Below are 18,303 nucleotides of genomic sequence, written 5' to 3'. Positions count from 1 at the left end.
TGGCAGCCTTGTCGAGCTCCGCAGTCACCATTTTTTGAAACATGGTGATCGCAAAATGTGCATATTTGCATATGCACAACGCACGTTTTTGCGATGTGCATATTTTCATATGCATGAATGTGTTCATTCACAAAAATGCACACTTTTGTGCGTAAGCAAATATGCGCATTTTTGCGATCACCGTGTTATTTTTCAAAAAATGGCGACCACGGAGCTCAACAAGGCCCCCAGGGTGAGTGCAAGCCACTCACCAAGGACGGAAGGGGCTCCAGTGCAGTCTGTGGACCAGCAAGCAGGGGCTCGGCAGAAACCCGGAGAACCCGGATGGCGGTGGGTTCGTACATCCTTAATGTACACCAAAGTTTTCCATCTGTGTTTTTACAGTGTGAATGTGATAAACAGGTTTGGGAAATGAATGCATCAAAATCAGCAGAGGTGTTGAACCTCTTTCAGACAGAGGGCCGGATTAAATTCCAGAGCAGCTCTCAGGGGCCGCATTCTAGTGCTGGGTGGGCTGAAAGCAAAAAGGAGCAGGGCCAAAGGCAAAGGGATGGGGCCAAAATGCCAGAAACCCCAGCTTATTTTAGCATAAATCTCTTACTGCTGGTAACTAAGTCTTAGGAGAGGCATTTCAACCTTTCAGCATGGGGGGGGGATGCACAAAACCCAGGAAACCACTAAACAATCCGCAGTCAGGGGAAAGGGAGTGGGGCAGGGAATTATGGGCATTTGAGGAACCACAGAGGGCTAGATTTGGCCTGCAAGCCTGAGATTCTGCACCCCAATATATAGGAACATAAGAAGAGCCCTGCTGGATCAGACCAAGGGTCCATCTAGTCCAACATTCTGTTCACACACTGGCCAACCAGCTGCCCGCAGGAAATGCACAAGCAGGACACGAGTGCAACAGCACCTGCCGCCCATGTTCCCCAGGAAGTGAGGTACATAGGCATACAGCCTCTGGTACTGGAGGTAGCACATAGCCCTCAGGCCTAGTAGCCTTTGATAACCTTCTCCTCCAGGAATTTGTCTAACCCCCTTTAAAAGCCATCCGAGTTGATGGCCATCACTACACCTTGTGGTAGCAAATTCCATAGTTTAACTATGTGCTGTGTGAAGAAGCCCTTCCTTTTATCGTTCCTGAATCTCTCACCCATCAGTTTCATTGGATGACCTCAGTAGGTGCTAGTATTATGAAAGAGGGAGCAAAATGTCTCCCTGTCCACATTCTCCACACCATGCAGGATTTTGTACATCTCTGTCACGTCTCCCCTGACCCTCCTCATTTCCAAGCGAAACAATCCCAGCTGTTGTAATCTTCTCTCATAGGAGAGATGCTCCAGCCCCTTGATCATTTTAGTTGCCCTTTTCTGCACTTTTTCCAGCTCTACAATGCCTTTTTTTAGGTGTGGTGGCCAGAACTGGACACAGAGCATGTGTCAAAAGAGATGGAATTGCCATAAAACAGTTCCCTGCCAAGCGTATGCTTAAGGGTAAACCTAGCTGGGTTGCCGCTGTATGACGTAGCCCCAAGGGACCCCTGAAAGAACATGCAGGGAACCTGATATCCATACTAACTATTCAGGAGCCCTGGAAAGGCTATATTTCCCAGGGCCCATGATGCATGCAGTGCTGCTATTATAGTGTTCAAGGGTCCAGGAAGGGAGACCTCCAGGGAGACCTCCCCACCACAGGCAGGGCAGTGGGAAGGGATGGGGCAGCCATTCAGACTCTTTCACACTCCCCTTGGTGATGCTGGGAGAGTGACAGGATGGAATCTCAGCTCCAGAGCAGCTACTCAGTTTTGGATAGGATGGGTCCATTTCCCAAAAAGGCTGCTTCCCCTTTAAGAGTTGCACAGAAAGAGGAACGGCATTGCCTGGTGTGGCGTTTTCCATGACCATCTGCAACGCAGTAAGAGAATCCCACCAGATGCAGCTTTCCGTGCCGCAATGCTACAGCCATGGAATGATCCACGCCTCGTGGAATTCTTTTCCCCTTTGGCCTGGTTCTTCAAAGGAAAGGAGCCCCAGGGTTTGTGGCTGCCAAGCCAGTCATGGAAGGGTAGCCATGTGCCCTGCTTTACAGAGGACAGTCCTCTCTTAGAAGGGCTCTCAGAGGATAGTCTTCTGTTTGAAGATGTCCTCCATTTGGAAGAGCTGTGCAGTCCAAGCCAGTTTAAAGATCAAGAACCCTCAGAAGAGGGAGCAGGGCAGCAGGGGCCTGGCGTGGACCATCAGCAGTTAGCACCTGGGCAGCAGTTACGGATGGCACGGATGCCCAACTGGATCCGGGAGTCTATAGGGCTCCCCGCGGACCGCACCCCATGCCCACCGAAACCTAGGCCTCACTTGAACTCACTTGACTCACTTTGTTGCCCCTGAGGAGGGCAACAAAGATGATCAGGGGACTGGAAACAAAGCCCTATGAAGAGAGACTGAAAGAACTGGGCATGTTTAGCCTTGAGAAGAGAAGACGGAGGGGAGATATGATAGCGCTCTTCAAGTCCTTGAAAGGCTGTCACAGAGAGGAAGGCCAGCATCTCTTCTCGATCATCCCAGAGTGCAGGACACGGAATAATGGGCTCAAGTGACAGGAAGCCAGATTCCGGCTGAACATCAGGAAAAACTTCCTGACTCTTAGAACAATACAACAATGGAACCAATTCCCTAGGGAGGTGGTGGGCTCTCCCACACTGGAGGCATTCCAGACGAGGCTGGACAGCCATCTGTCAGGGATGCTCTGACTTGGATTCCCGCATTGAGCAGGGGGTTGGACTCAATGGGCTTGTAGGCCCCTTCCATCCCTACTATTCTATGATTCTATGACCCTGCTCACGCCCTCCTGGAAGCTCCCTGCACTCACCCTGGGTCCTGTCCTCATGCACCCGCCATTTTGTCGAGGTTTTTTTTTTTTACGAAAAAAGGAGCTGATTCAACGTGTGCATATTTAAATATGTGCACTTTGCATCTGGGATCGCTTGATCTATGCAATATTAGAGGCATTATACCCTGCTCGCCAAGCCCCCGCTCACCCCCTGCCTGCGCTCTGTGAGTGGCCTGCGCTCAACCCAGTGGCCTCATAAAACTCCGAGGTCACTCTTTTCTGAAAAATATAATGGCGATCGCCATTGCACCAATGTGCATTAGTCAATGCACATGAGTACTAATCTGAATTAACTAATGCGCAATTAACTGGCCACCCTATGTCATGATGAGGCACAATGCTGCAGGTAAATTTCCCCTTTACCAGTTTTTTCTTTTCTTTTCTCTCTCTCCCTCCCCCCACCCCCGGCCTTTCTTCTCCCTGTTCAGCAGCCTAATACACAGAGATTTCCCTCAGCTTATCTGCATACCAGGGAGTGGGAGCAGGAAGCTTCACTGCCTGCCACAAAAAGCTTTAACCCCAGCCCCTCATAACAGGGGGGGGGGGGCTGCTGGTGAAGGCCTAGCTTGCCTCAAATCACTCCAGAAGCCACAGCAAAGATGGCACCAGTTCCTGGAGAATCCCCGTGCTGCTAAGGTGGGGCCCTAAACCAGCTAGGCCTCAGGAAGGGCCGACGCTTGCCAAATTCTAGTCTGTCAGCACTCAGCATGCTGGGACATTTGCCAGGGCGCACTGGAGCTAATGCCCCTGACATACAAAAGTAGATGTTAATTTTTGTAGCTTTTTTTTTTTTTGTAATTGCACACTACTGTGTAAACTGGACAGAATATTCTTACAACTGAATACATGCAAAACTGACACAGAACAGAATAGAACAGACTGGTGTACCCATCCCTATGTGGAAGTAAAGCTGACTCCCACTGCAACCCAAGGAGGTGTGACGGGGATGTTGACGGGTGGTGAATGTAGCACACTCATGCTATTCCAGTGGAGGCTGGTGGGAGGAGACCACTGGCGTAGTGGAGCAGTGGAGGCTGGTGGCTCTGATGTCAGTGGGGCACTCCAGGTCACCTTGGATAGCTCCTTTACAGTTCTGCTCTGGGCTTCAGTCAGAACCAGTCACCTTGCAGAGCTCCTTTACAGTTCTGACTGGTTCTGATTGAAGCCCAGAGCGGATTCACCGCTCCACTGACATCGGAGCCACCCGCCCCCACTGTGCTATCCCAATTGTGTGAGGAATTAGAACACCTATGTAGGACTTCGATCTTTGCAAATTCTGATCTGTGTTGACCTATCTGAACCTCCAAACTAACACATGGCTCAGAACTTCATTTGTTTTCATGTTTCTCAGAAAGTTGTGACACAGAACTCTGAGGCTCAAAAAATGTAACAATACATATTAAAAATGCACATTTCTACAGAAAATGTGTTTAGATAGGTATATTTCAGAGAAAGTACATTTAAAAATGCATGTTTAATTTTTTCTAATGTGCATTTTCATGCAGATTTTATTTTTTAATTGCAGGTTTATGTAGACACAGGACAGCATGGCTGAACACATGCAAAAATGACAGAGACCAGATAATAGGCTGATTCGGACATCCATACAGCTTCCAATACCATAGTGACAGGCATTTGCCAAGTTAATTTAATAATTAGTCAATATATTACATGATCTGTGATGCCCTTTTCATGCCTTTCTTGTAGTCATGCTAGGGTGGCCAGGTATTCTACTTTAGAGAGGACAGTCCTCTATTTGAAGGGCTGTCAGGGGACAGTCCTCAATTTGAAGTAGGGATGTACGAAAGTCACTTAGCTTTTCGACGGGGTGATTCGCGGGGGGGAGGCGCTTCGCACCTCCCCCCGAAATACTAAACCATCTGGCTCCGCTCCACGGTGGCTCCACAGAGCCGCCAGCCAGGGCCCTCTGCATCTGGAGTTCCAGCCACGGACAGGCTGCTGTGGATGCAAATGGTGGCCGCCATAGCGGCCGCCATTTGCATCCTGCGAAGCTGCCGTGATAGGCTACGTAAGTATTTACCTAGCCTATCACGGCAAGCCAAAAAAAAAAAACAGCGTACGCAAGTGGCGGTGGCTGCGGCAGCCACCATTTGCATTCCCTATTTTGAGCCATTTTAGCCTATGTAAATATTTACGTAGGCTATTATGGCGGGGGGGAAAGGAATGCAAATAGCGTCCACTATGCTATTTGCGTTCCCTTTTTTTTGCCGTAATAGCCTACATAAATATTTATGTAGGCTAAAACGGCTCAAAATAGGGAACGCAAATGGTGGCCGCCACAGCCGCCGCCATTTGCGTACGCTGTTTTGGGGGGGCTTGCCATGATAGGCTACATAAATTCTTACGTAGCCTATCACGGCCTCCGCAGGGACGCAAAAGGCGTCCCTGCATTAGCCGTGATAGGCTACGTAAGTATTTACGTAGCCTATCACGGCTACGATCAGGAAGCGAATGGTGGCCGCAGGGCGGCCACCATTTGCAAGTCAGCGCGGATGGCAGCAGATAAGTGCTCCGTTTCGCGTGCCTTTCGTGGGTTGCAGGGGCGGGGGCTTCGTTCCACCACGGATTTCGGGGGGCCGAATGCACTGGCATTCAGCCTCAATGAGATCTGTGGCGGAATTCTCTGACATCCCTAATTTGAAGGCATCCTCTATTTGAAGAGGTATCCAGTCCAAATCTGGAATAAAGACAAAGAACCACCAGATGGAAGAGCTGGGCCTGGAAGCTGCCCATCAACAGCTAGGGATGTCGGAGAAATCCACAACGGAACCAGATGAGTTTGGATTTTCATGAATACAGCCTGGGGATTCCACAGTGGACCGGCTTTTCCCCTGTCGGGCAGATTCCACTGACTTGCAGACAGATTTTCTAACTTTCCCAAATTTTGCACAAATTTTGTTGTAGAAAAATATGCAAAAATTTTGAAAACTGGCCCAAAACACCCATTTCCCCCATAGGCTAAAATGTGTAAATGTGCATTTCAGGGAATTTGCATAGTTTTGCACATGTGAAATTGAACAAATGCGAATTTGGGCAATTTGGAAACAAAAAAATCCAATTCTGTCAACGGTGGATGATAGAACACAAGGCACCTGACAATCCACGAAACACAGATGGAATATGGTTTTCCCAGTAGTAATGTAAGGCTGTGAGAGCTGGACTATAAGGAAGGCTGAGCGCCGAAGAATTGATGCTTTCGAACTATGGTGCTGGAGAAGACTCTTACGAGTCCCCTGGACTGCAAGGAGGTCCAATCAGTCAATCCTAAAGGAAATCAACCCTGAGTGCTCATTGGAAGGACAGATACTAAAGCTGAAGCTGAAATATTTTGGCCACCTACTGCAAAGAGAAAACTCTCTGGAAAAGACCCTGATGCTGGGAAAGACTGAAGACAAAAGGAGAAGGGGACGGCAGAGGATGAGATGGCTAGATAGCATCACCGATGCAATGAATATGAACTTGAGCACGCTCCGGGAGAGAGCGCAGGACAGGAAGGCCTGGCGTGCTATGGTCCATGGGGTCACGAAGAGTCGGACACGACTGAACGACTGAACGATACATCCCTATCAAGAGCACCTGGACAGCAGGCTGAACAGGTGGGCACACCAGTCACAGTCGTTCACCAGAGTCACCTGGTCACCATCTCCCACACTATGGTGAGATGTGCTGTATTCCTGTCATTCCTCCTACATGTGCATCTATACATATAAATTAGCACATGCACATTGTACGCACATCGATGCCCTCTTTTTGTGCTCTGTTTGGGTGCTTTGTTCCCTCCTTTTTGATGATGCACAAATGGCCACTCAAGGACATGCCCTGGGAAGGTGCCCCACCCCTAAATATATTCATCCTGTGCTCTGCTGTGGGTTGAGCCTCCCAGCTGCCACTCATGGACCTGATATGCCCTTGACAGATGCCTGGCTGATGCAGAAAGAGACAGAGGAGGAACACTGCTGCGCTACTCACAGCTTGCTCAGGCTAATGGAGATTCATGCACAGAGAGGGCCGAAGCTATCATGAACATGATTATTATTATTTATGGCGCACTCTGAGAACACATGGCAAAGAGCCAGGAGGGAACCTAGAAACGTATTTTTATCCTCGCTAAAACATACAGTACCCAAAACAGTTTTATTGTGCCTATAAAATGTGATTTTCCTAATGATGGTGTTTGCAGCAGTTTAGGTTATGTACTTAGTGCTGGCACACCATGCGCGCCTGTCCTTAACTTTCACTTTCATTTCAGCCCATAATTAAGGCGGTGACTCCCCCCTCCCTCCCGCTTTTAATACGATCACTGCTACAAAAAGCCACCCAGTGGCACAAAGCTCTTTTCTGGAATTTATACATTGTAAATCTTTATTTTTTTTTAAATGGATGTTTATGAAATTGCCTAAATATATTCACACACACATGCACACACACTGCTGTGAAATATATACTTTTTAATGCTGAAATAAGACATTGCTTAACCTCTGGGAAAGAAAAGTATCCCCAGTCTAAGTGGCAGTTAGTAGAACTGTTAAAAGAATAAGAAGATTCAGCATTTTAAAAGAGTTTTAGGGGAAGAGAAGGAAAGAATATGGAGCCTGGGAATCAAGAAACTTCAGATAAGATTGAAAAGGAACCAAATTGGTCTCTGAATCAGAGTCAATCCTCTAAAGGCACACTCCTATGCTTGCTTACTCAGAAGTAAGACCCAATGCATTCAATGGGGCTTACGCACAGGTAAATGCATATAGGATTGCAACCTAAACCTGCTCAGAAAGCATGTGAATAGTTATTTATAAAATAAAAATTTGAAATATACTAACCAATGGGAGGGTGCTGTTGCGCTCATGCCCTGCTTGTGGTTTCCCGGTCAACAGCTGGTTGGCCACTGTGTGAACAGAATGCTGGACTAGATGGACCCTGGGTCTGATCCAGCAGGGCTCTTCTGATGTTCTTATTGATTGTACTGATTATTTATTTGAAGGATTTTTATGCCACTGCTCAGCCAAAAGGCTCCCAGAGTGGCTAATATATATCAGTTAAGCAAGGCATGCTGTTATGTTCTTAAAATAAAGGTCTACCTTGGTTTTAAGGAAGGGCCATGGCTCAGTGGCAGAGCCCCTGCCTTGCATGCAGGATGTCCCAGGTTCGATCCCCGGCATCTCCAGGTAGGGCAAGGAAATAATCCCACTTGAAACCCTGGAGAGCCGCTGCTGCCAGTCAGTGTTGACAGCACTGTGCTAGGTGGACCCATGGTCTGACTCAGTACAAGATGGCTTCCTACGTTCCGAGGTTTCATTGTTCATGGTCCTCAAGTGGTTTAGAATAGGCCAGAATGAGACATTATAGGAGATGCTCAGCTGTCACCCAAAACAGACCCCACGTGCACACACACTAATTGCACCTTCTCTTCCTCTCTCTTCACAGCATCTCATAAGATAAATACGTGGCACAACATCGGTCTACTCCAATGAGCAGTAACATCAGTAGCAAGAAAATAGCAAGAGAACCCACAGCCACACACCACTTGTAGCATCTAGTTCCAGCCTAAAGATAAAACAAAAGAAAACCCCCAAAGCCAGCGGCCGACAAAGCAATAAGAATGGAAATCCTCAAAGTACTGAAATTCAAAGCTCTTGCTGTTAAGCTAGACGGTTCCTACTATGAAGCTCTTTTGCAAACATGCCTAGTGGTAGCTGCTGGCCGATGTCAGGTCTCTGCTAGGGAAGTACGAATTGTGTACCTTCAGTGCCGCTTGACTTCCGCAGTTTGCGGCCAGTGCACCGTTCCGCCATTCACAAGCCCCCAGAATTCTCCTCTGTTTTTTCCGCTCCGAAAATTTCGAAGACAAATCCGTACCATAATCCGTAGAAAGAACTTTTCATGAGTTTCATAACAGCAGTGTGGTGTAGTGGTTAGACAGCCAGTGTATCCTAGTGGTTAGAGCATTGGACTGGGACTTGGGAGATGGGGGGTTCTAGTCCCCACTTGGCTATGGAAGCTCACTGGGTGACTTTGGGCCGGTCTCTACCACACACATTGTTTGTGTGTTCTTTCTGAAGCAGTTACACTTGTACAAATGTAGCATGAACAGAAAGATTAGCAAGTGTCAGGAGCCCCCTAGCTGCGTCTTTAAGTCCCCTCCAATAGCCAACTCATGACACAGATGAAAGGGATTCTTTCCAAGGCTTTATTCCATTACAACTTAATTACTCTTTCAGATGCTAATCACCAGCAACTAAGCAAGGAAACGCACTGGGGTAGTTAGTAGAATAGCCTAAGCTCTGGGTAAGGCAGTTGGTCCCGGTTTGAAGGGGAAGAGCGGGAAAACTCTGAACTTATGGGCTATGGAGAGGTCCTCCCTCTTACCCGGGGATCCTCGGGACGTGACCGTTGTTTTAGCGCTAAGTGGACAGAGCGCCGCCTCTCGGTGCCCTCCATCAGGCACCGCTCCCTCCGTCTCCGCCAAGCATCCAGCAAGATCCCATCCCCCGCTCTCTCACTGCTAGGGTCACTATCTCTCTCAGGAATTCAGGCAGGAGGAATCTCTCCCTGCCGCTGTGCCTGTGAGAGATGAGCGAGCTCCTCTCCCACGGGTGGTTGGTCCTCCTCAGAATCAGAACTACTCTGGGGCTCTATGGGCTCAGTACCCACCCTGACAGCAAGCTTCTCTTTCTTTGAATAAAAAGCACACTCTGCACATGCTCAGGGAATGGACAAAATGAGGAATAAACATACCAGGGAATATGAAGTACTATATTTTTCCATTATATGTGGGGGGGAGCTTCTCCCCCAATCCAGCTGTTTCCCTGGAAACCACCTCCCCTCCATTCACCTAAGGGTCTTCTGAGATAACTAACAGGAGGTTTGATAATGAGCTGGATGTGGAAATACAAAGCTGAGCTGGGGGCAAGTAGAGTGCTGACATGTGTAGGACTAAGTCACATTGAACTCAGTAAGAATTACTTCTGAGTAGACGTGACAGAGTTGGTTCTCCTCTCCATTTTAGCCTCACAACGTCAACAACAATGCTGGATGTGGAAATATAAAGCTTAGCAGGGAGAATAATACCTCGTGGAGGGCTCCAGGACTGGCATGATCATTTTAAAAGGTTTTTTCTTTCTTTAAAACAGCATTGCTTTAAACAAAGAGTTTATCGCTCAGGCATACCTAAGACAGCCTTCTTTTGGGAAGCCCCTAGGAAGAGGAAGTGTTTTGGCTGAAAGTAAATGGAGACGGAGAATTTCTGTTTTAAAAGACCACCCACAAACAAGGCGGTGAGCACAATTCATTTTTTTAAAAAAAAAACTAACATATTTATTATCAGAATATACTACACTGCATTTTTATTTACGAAAATTTCGCAACTCTTTGCGGATGACGGAAAAAAAGCCGCATGACTGCTGGCTCCGCAGGACCTTGTGGTGCAGAGGATTCTGTGGCACGGACTGAAGGGAATTCGATCCCATTTCAGTCCGTGGCAGAATTCTCTGACATCCCTAGATCTCTCCCATTTTCTCCATCCCCACCAGCAGTACTCAGTTGGCTGAAAGTGCTTTATCATATTAGGCAGGAGGCTTGGGGCTGAGGACATGCTTCAAGAGTGCCACTCTGCTTGGCCAGCTGCCCTCACTAAGCCTCCAAGCAAACTAATATCTGGCAGTTCAGGTGCCATTTTGAAACATGCATAATCATTCCAGTCAAAAAGAAAAGGGACATAACCTAACACTATTTTTTAACCTGTTGATATATTGCATCATCTACATTGTTCATTCTGTGCTCCTAGCCAGGTTGCGTCCAACTCAAGCAAAGAATTACCTCGTCGAGCTGTTGCATCACACTGATCAGCCTGGGACTGATTATTCTTTTAGAGCAGCCTTCCCCAGCCTGGTGCCCTCCAGATGTTTTGGACTACAGCTCCGATCGGCTCCTGACAGCATGGCCACCGGTCATGCTACTGGGAATGGTAAGCCAAAACTTCTGAACGGAGCCATGGGCAGAATCCACTGCTGCGCTTCTGCGTGAGGAACGGCAGCATAGCACTTCCAGTGGCATGCCATGTTTTGACGCCAGCAGAGCGACATCGCCATTCCACGAGCGGAAGGGGCCCCTGCAGGCCTTCTGTCTGCACACGGAAGGGCAGCATAGGTTTCTGCCCCTTGTTGGAGACGGCTTTTTATGGAGGGCTTTTATTCAGGGCCTGCCTCTTCCTGAGCCAGGAACCAGGATCTGGAGCATGCGTGGTGCATGCCGCCTTCTTCTGAGTAGGCCCGATGAATGGCAGGCCTTGAGGTGATTTGGGGGGGGGGGTTTCCAGAGCTTGGCTAGGGACCTGAAGAAGTGGCAGTGAGGTCCCCAGCATTGGACTGGCTGTCTTCTGGAGAAGCAGCCCCTGACTTTGCCTTGGGGGAGGGGTGAGCCCCAGGGCCCTCGTTTCCTCTAGAGCATGGTGGATTTGCTCCTGCTCCCTCTTTAGAGAGGTCTGAGCAGTGGCATAGTAGAGCCAGGGCTCGCGGGGCTCATAACACCAGCATCTATTCTTATTGGCAGGGGTGCTGATGTCACCCCCCAGCCCCGCAGCCCCCTGGATTCCCTGTTCCCTCGGAGCTTAGCTGCAGTCCTCACAGTAGCTGGCTTTCCAAGAAACTATACATCATTCCTTGTTGTGATGTCATGCATTTATTTATTATCATTTATTTTATTTATCACATTTCTATACTGCCCAATAACCAAAGCTCTCTGGGTGGTTGACAAAACAAAATGTAAAACCGCGAAGTACAAAACATGATGTAAAAACCTGGAAGCTGTTCCTTCTCAGCTCTTTCATATTCCCTTGCACCTTCCTACAAGTCAAGCATACCCCAACCAACTGGGAACCCAGATCAGTGCTGGATACAGGTTTTGGAGGGCCCTTGGGCAAGACACCCTCCATGGGCCCCTCTTTCAGTGAGTCCACCTTCTCTCCGCCATCGTCACCAGCCGGTCTTGCTCCTACCCCTCTTTCTCATCATTGCAAGCACTTGCTTCCTTGTAGGGATGTACGAAAGTCACTTACCGTTTCACGGATCTGCTTCGTGGTGGGGGAGGAAGCGCTCCATCCCTCCCCCCGGAATCCTCAATGGGGGGGAGGCGCTCCCTCCCTCCCCCCAGAATCCTGCCCGGCCGGCTCCGCTCCATGGGGATTCTGTGGAGCCGTCGGCCGGCTCTGCCGGCAGCCAGACATCCGGCTGCTGAGCAGCGGGGATGCAAATGACGGCGACCATAGCCACCACCGTTTGCGTCCCTGTACTTAACCGTGATAGGCTACGTAAATATTTACGTAGCCTATCACGGCAAAGTAAAAAAAAATGCATACGCAAATGGCGGCGGCTACAGCGGCCGCCATTTGCATTCACTATTTTTCAGCCGCCCCCGCTGCTGCACCCACACCCCCCGCCGCCCCCGCCCCCGCCGCAACTGCCGCCCCCGACGCTGCACCTTCCACCGCCCCCGCTGCCGCCCCTTCCGCCGCTGCCACCGCAACTTCCGCTGCCGCCGCCCCTGCCGCCCCTGCCAGCACCCCTTCCACCACCGCCGCACCTTCTGCCCCTGCCACCACCCCGCCGCCACTGCACCTGCCGCCGGGATGGAACTTACCTGGGGCAGATCCGGCGGATCCAGCGGATCCGGCGGCGGCAGTTCCGGCGGCAGATTCAGCGGTAGGGGTGGCAGCAGCTGGTCTCCTGGCCGGCCGCGGCCGGGCTGCTGCGGCCGCCATTGCCGTCCTTGCAGCTGTGATAGGCTACATAAGAATTTACATAGCCTATCATGGCTAACACCCCCCCCCCAAAAAAAAACCAGCGTATGCAAATGGCGGCGGCTACGGCAGCCACCATTTGTGTTCCCTATTTTTTGCCGTTCTAGCCTACATAAATATTTACATAGGCAATTACGGCGAAAAAAAGGGAACACAAATGGCGGCCGCCGTAGCCACCGCCATTTGCATATGCCGTTTGGGGGGGGGCATGCCGTGATAGGCTACGTAAATTCTTACGTAGCCTATCAGGACAGCCTGGAAGGAGGAAATTGCGGCCGCTACAGCAGTCGCCATTTGCGTCCGCAGCAGCCCGTCCACGGCCAGAAGTCCGATTGCGGACGGCCCTGGCTGGCTGCTCCGCGGAGCCACCGCGGAGCAGAGTCGGCCGGGCAGGATTCCGGGGTGGGAGGACCAGATTGCCTCCCCACCCCCCCATCGAGGAGTCAGATCAGGGTGAAGCCTGCATGCCCCTCTCCCAATGCATTCATTATCCCTAAACCAAATGAACAAAAGGGGCTAATGAGTGCAATCTACAAACATCAGATCCATGGAGAATCCCCCCCCCATTTCTGTTCTGGCTTGAGCTTGCAGTTCAGATGTTTCTTGTGCCACCCTGCAAGAGCGGTGGTGGAATACTTCTTGGTAAGCTACCTCTGGTTTATAACGACATGTTCTGCATGTTCTGCTGGAGATCAAACAAGGAGTTTTGACATTTGCTTGAGGCCGACATTGAAGCTGAACAAGATCTTGAGTTTTTCTAACTTTTGCACAGGCTTTCAGCTGACTTTCTCCCTTGCTTTCCACAGATGTTCCAATCACCTCTGCCCTCAAAGGCTTTTTTGATTCCAGGCTGGCTGGCGGTGCTCTGATCATATCCAAATTAAAATCAGGCCTAGCAAAATGCTTTGCGGTGCTGCTTTCTTGGATGGAGGGGGCAAACTTAATTTAAAATGGGCACGTTCCTGACTTGCTTTTGACCTCTTTCATCATCGTATCTCGGTCAGCATCCCTGCAGTTAGATTAGAGGGTTTGCAGAGGTTATCGTGCAAGAGGCGCATGGGGAAGGGAGACGCTAGCGCCACCAGCTGACTGCATCGTTCCCTAAACACCAAGGAACATAAGAACAGCTGTGCTGGATTAGACCAAACGTCCATCTAGTCCAGCATTCTGTTCACACAGTGGCCAACCAGCTGCCCACAGGAGTAGGACGAGTGCAACAGCACCCTCCCTCTTGTTCCAAGAGCAACTGGAGACATACCACCTCCATCAAGGTAGCATGTAGCCATCAAGACTAGTAGCCATTTATATCCATTGATAGGAGCTGTCAAGTTTCCAGGTTGTACCCAAAGTTTCATAGTATACTCTCTTACCTGGGAGTAAGTCCCCTTGAGATGAAGTACGCTTACTTCTGAAGTAGACATGGATAGGATTGCGTTATTAGCTTCCGTCTCAACGTCTCCAGGGGCTGGTGTTAAATCAGGGAGGGGAGCCAGAGCCGGTGGTGCCATGAACCCAGGGTCTCACAGGGACACAGCACTGGGACTCTTTTATAAGCAGGGGTGCTGATGTCATCTGCCACCCCCCTCAGAATTTCCCCTTCCCTCTGAGCTTAGCTGCAGTCCTCACAGTAGCTGAAGGAAAATAGATTTTCCCAGCAACTATATATTGTTCCCAATTATAACGCAAATTATTTGGGGGGGGGGGCTGCTCCTGGTGGAGATGGAAACTGCTAGAAGTGGTTCGTTGATATGGATCAACACATCTGCCAGAATATTTGGACTCTCCCTGGGGACGTGGCTACAGGGACTGTCACGATGATCGCCTGCACCTCAAAATGTACCACTACACCACTGGCCAGAACCCAAGGAAGGAAATTGTTTCCTCTGAGGCTTATCCCATGTTCACTAAACTTTATATCTTCTCCCATTTCCAGCCTCTTCGTTCTCATCTCACCATCTTTCTCTCCCATTCTGTGACAGAGATGCTGAGACCAATAAAGTCCATAATGCCGCCTTCCCAACCTGGTTCCCTCCAAATGTGGTGGACTACAAGTCCCAGCATCCCCAATTGCAAGCACCTGGGCAGCAGACTGCAAGCATAGAGATCACCTGGTCACAATCTTCTCCACACAGGCGAGATGTATTGTATTCTGTATGATTATAATTATTTTTACATTTTGCATCTATACGTTTAAATTAACACATGCAAATCTGTGTCCTCTTTTGTCCTCTTTTTTTTGGTGATGCATTCCCTTCTTTTTTTCATGATGTGCAAGTGACCACCCTAACTTTCAACCTGATCCTGGTCTTGTGCAAGCTTACACAGAAGATTTCTTAGTAAGTATGCTCAGAATGGTAGGCCAAGTTTGCAAATGCACCAGGGTGTTGAAAGAATGCGATTAATCACTGTTAAGTGATCTTGAATATGGGTTATGGGTTCCATAAATGAAATGGCAATCCACGATCCATGTACTGTAGTGCAGAGTAGCCCTATTAAGGATGGGAAGCGCTACATGATGAGTTTTCAGGTTGCCATCATAAGCCTCTAGTGGGCATTTAGCGGCAATAGGAAGATGATCAATTGGTTTCTTGATGACAATAAATTATTCAGGCTGCTTTCCCTCTTTATTTGGAGAGTTCCATTTTGGTAGGTTTTGCTACCCTAGGACCTCATTTATCTGGGTCTTCCGTACATAACTTTTTCCATACACTAGTCATTCTTCATGTCCCTTCTCTACTTTATAACTCTATAAATCCTCATTTCTCCATCTGTTCTAGATAAAGATGACAGCTTCCCTAGGTGAAGCAGATTTGACCATGCTTCTTTTGCTGGAGTCAAAATGAATGTTCAGTGCAGGAGCCCAGCTACTACAGAATGTTCAGCCCTCACTAGCTCCACAATGGCCCCTGGCAGCTTTACAAAGTCCTGAGTGTGTACCAGCATGTCTGGACTTTGGAAATTGGAAGTGTGTCCTTAAGACACTCATTCCTCAGACATTGCATGGATTCAAAGTTGTGCCCCTTCTTGGAGAAGACAGAACTGACCACAGTGACACTTAGTCACTTCCTCTTTAGACTACTGCAATGTGCTCTACATGGGGCTGCCCTTGAAGAGTGTTCAGAAACTGCAGCTGGTGAAAACTGCTGCAGCCAGGGTGCTTTCTGGTAAAACCATATTACACCAGCCTTACTTAAGTTGCACTACCTTCCAATTTGTTTCTAGGCCAAATTCAAGATGTTGGTTCTTACCTATAAAGGATAACCGAAAGACCTCCTTTTTTATGAATCTGCCTGTAATTTATTATCTTCATCTGAGGCCCCTTTGTATGTCCCAGTACTAAAAAAGCCTAGGTTGGTGGGAATGCAAGATAGGGCCTTTTCTGTGGCAGCACCTGGTTATGGAACTCCCTCCCTAGAGAGGTGAGATTTAGGGGTGTCAGAGAATTTCTCGCCGAAACTTCGGGGGGCCGAGTGCCAATGTATTCGGCCCCCCAAAGTAGTTTCGGGGAGAAATTCTCCCCACCCCACCCCGCCCCCACCACCCGGGATGGGACTTACCTTTCCCGAATGTCGCTCCCGGTGGCGGGTCGCAGCGGCGGTTCGGCAGGGCTTTGACAGGGGCGGGGGTGGCAGCCGGGCTTTCGACCGGCTGCCGCCGCCACCATTCCAAGAAAAGTAAAAAAAAAAAAATGCCCCCGTGATAGGCTACGTGACGATTAACGTAGCCTATCACAGCTAGATTTGCAAAGTCAGCCATGATAGGCTACGTAAATCGTCACGTAGCCTATCACGGGTGACTTTAAAAAAAAAAAAGCACATACGGCTAATGGCAGCCCCCATAGGGAGCCGCCATTCGCGTTCCTTATTTGGTCGCTGTAGTCTACGTAAAGATTACGTAGACTACGGCGAAAATAAGGGAAACGCTATTTGCGTTGCCCTTATTTTTGCCATAGTCTACGTAAATCTTTACGTAGACTACAGCAACCAAATAAGAAACGCGAATGGCGGCTCCCTATGGGGGCCGCCATTTGCGTACGCGCTTTTTTAATTATTTTTAAAGTCACCCATGATAGGCTACGTGATGATTAACGTAGCCTATCACGGCTGACTTTGCAGATCTAGCCGTGATAGGCTACGTAAATCGTTACGTAGCCTATCATGGGGCGTTTTTGTTTTTTTTTTACTTTTCTGTTGAAGTTCGGGGCCGGGGAGACAGGGCGCTTCTCTCCGGCCTGAATTTCGGCCGGGGGCGAGGCGGGACGCCTCCCCCCCGGCCTGAATTTCAGCCGGGCGAGGCAGGAAGACACCCCCAGCTCGCATGAACTTCGGGGGGAGAAGCGAAGCGCCTCCCCCCCACCGCGAAAAAAGCTGCGGGACAAGGTAAGTCCCTTTCGTAGATCCCTAGTTAGATTAGGGATGGAAGAGAATTCCACCACGGATCTCGGTGAGGCCGAATGCCGGTGCATTCGGCCCCCCGAACTCCATGTTGGAATGGCCTGCCACCCCCTCACCCCCCCGCAGATCGCCCCCGGGACGAGACTTACCTGGGGCGGATCTTCCAGGTAGCGGCGGCTCCAGCGGCGGCTTCGGCGGCAGCAGCAGCCGGTCTTCTGACCGGCTGCCGCCGCTGCCATTTCCAGTGTTAAAAAAAAAAAAAGACGTGATAGGCTACGTAAAGATTTACGTAGCCTATCATGGCTAGGTTAAAAAAAAACCGATGTGATAGGCTACGTAAATCTTTACGTAGCCTATCACGTCTGACTTAAAAAAAAAAAAAAAGCACGTACGCAAATGGCGGCGGCTACGGCCGCCGCCATTTGTGTTCCTTATTTTGGCCCGTCTTAGTCTACGTAAATATTTACATAGACTAAGACGGCGAAAATAAGGGGGAACGCAAATAGCATCTGCTACACTATTTGCGTTCCCCTTATTTTCGCCGTCTTAGTCTACGTAAATATTTAGGTAGACTAAGATGGGCCAAAATAAGGAACGCAAATGGCGGCGGCCGTAGCCGCCGCCATTTGCGTACGCGTGTGTTTTTGTTTTTTTTTTAAGTCAGACATGATAGGCTAAATGAAGATTTACATAGCCTATCATGGCTGACTACAGGGACGCAAACGGCAGCGGCTACGGCCGCCGCCATTTGCATCCCTTCTAGCCAGCGGCCGGATGTCTGGCTGCTGGCGGAGCCGGCTGGTGGCTCTGCGGAATCCCCGCAGAGCGGAGCCGGCCGGCCAGGATTCCGGGGGGAGAGACGCCCCCAGCGGAACCCGGCGGAGACAGGTAAGGGCAATTTCGTACGTCCCTAGGTTAGATTAGCCCCTTCTTTGTTCAGTTTTGGGAGGAGATAAAGATATTAGTGCTCTGTTGTTAATCTTTGTTACTGTTTAAATTGTTTTCTGTACACTGCTCTGTACACTGCCTTCAGGACCTTGTGGCTGAAAGGCAGCCTATAAATATTTTAATTAATTAATTAACTAAGCAATAAACTAGCAGCCATAACAGGTCTAAGAGATTTAGCAACAGTTAAACGTTTTGCAACCTGCTCAGTGATAAAGATATTAGTCCCGCCCCCCAAAAAAAATCCTCAAGAGGATTGGAATCAGA

This window comes from Heloderma suspectum, chromosome 3, assembly GCF_057233095.1.
Source record: "Heloderma suspectum isolate Gila_16-S chromosome 3, 16-S_ref, whole genome shotgun sequence".
NCBI classification, from domain to species: Eukaryota; Metazoa; Chordata; class Lepidosauria; order Squamata; family Helodermatidae; genus Heloderma; species Heloderma suspectum.
This window is presented reverse-complemented; position numbering follows the sequence as displayed.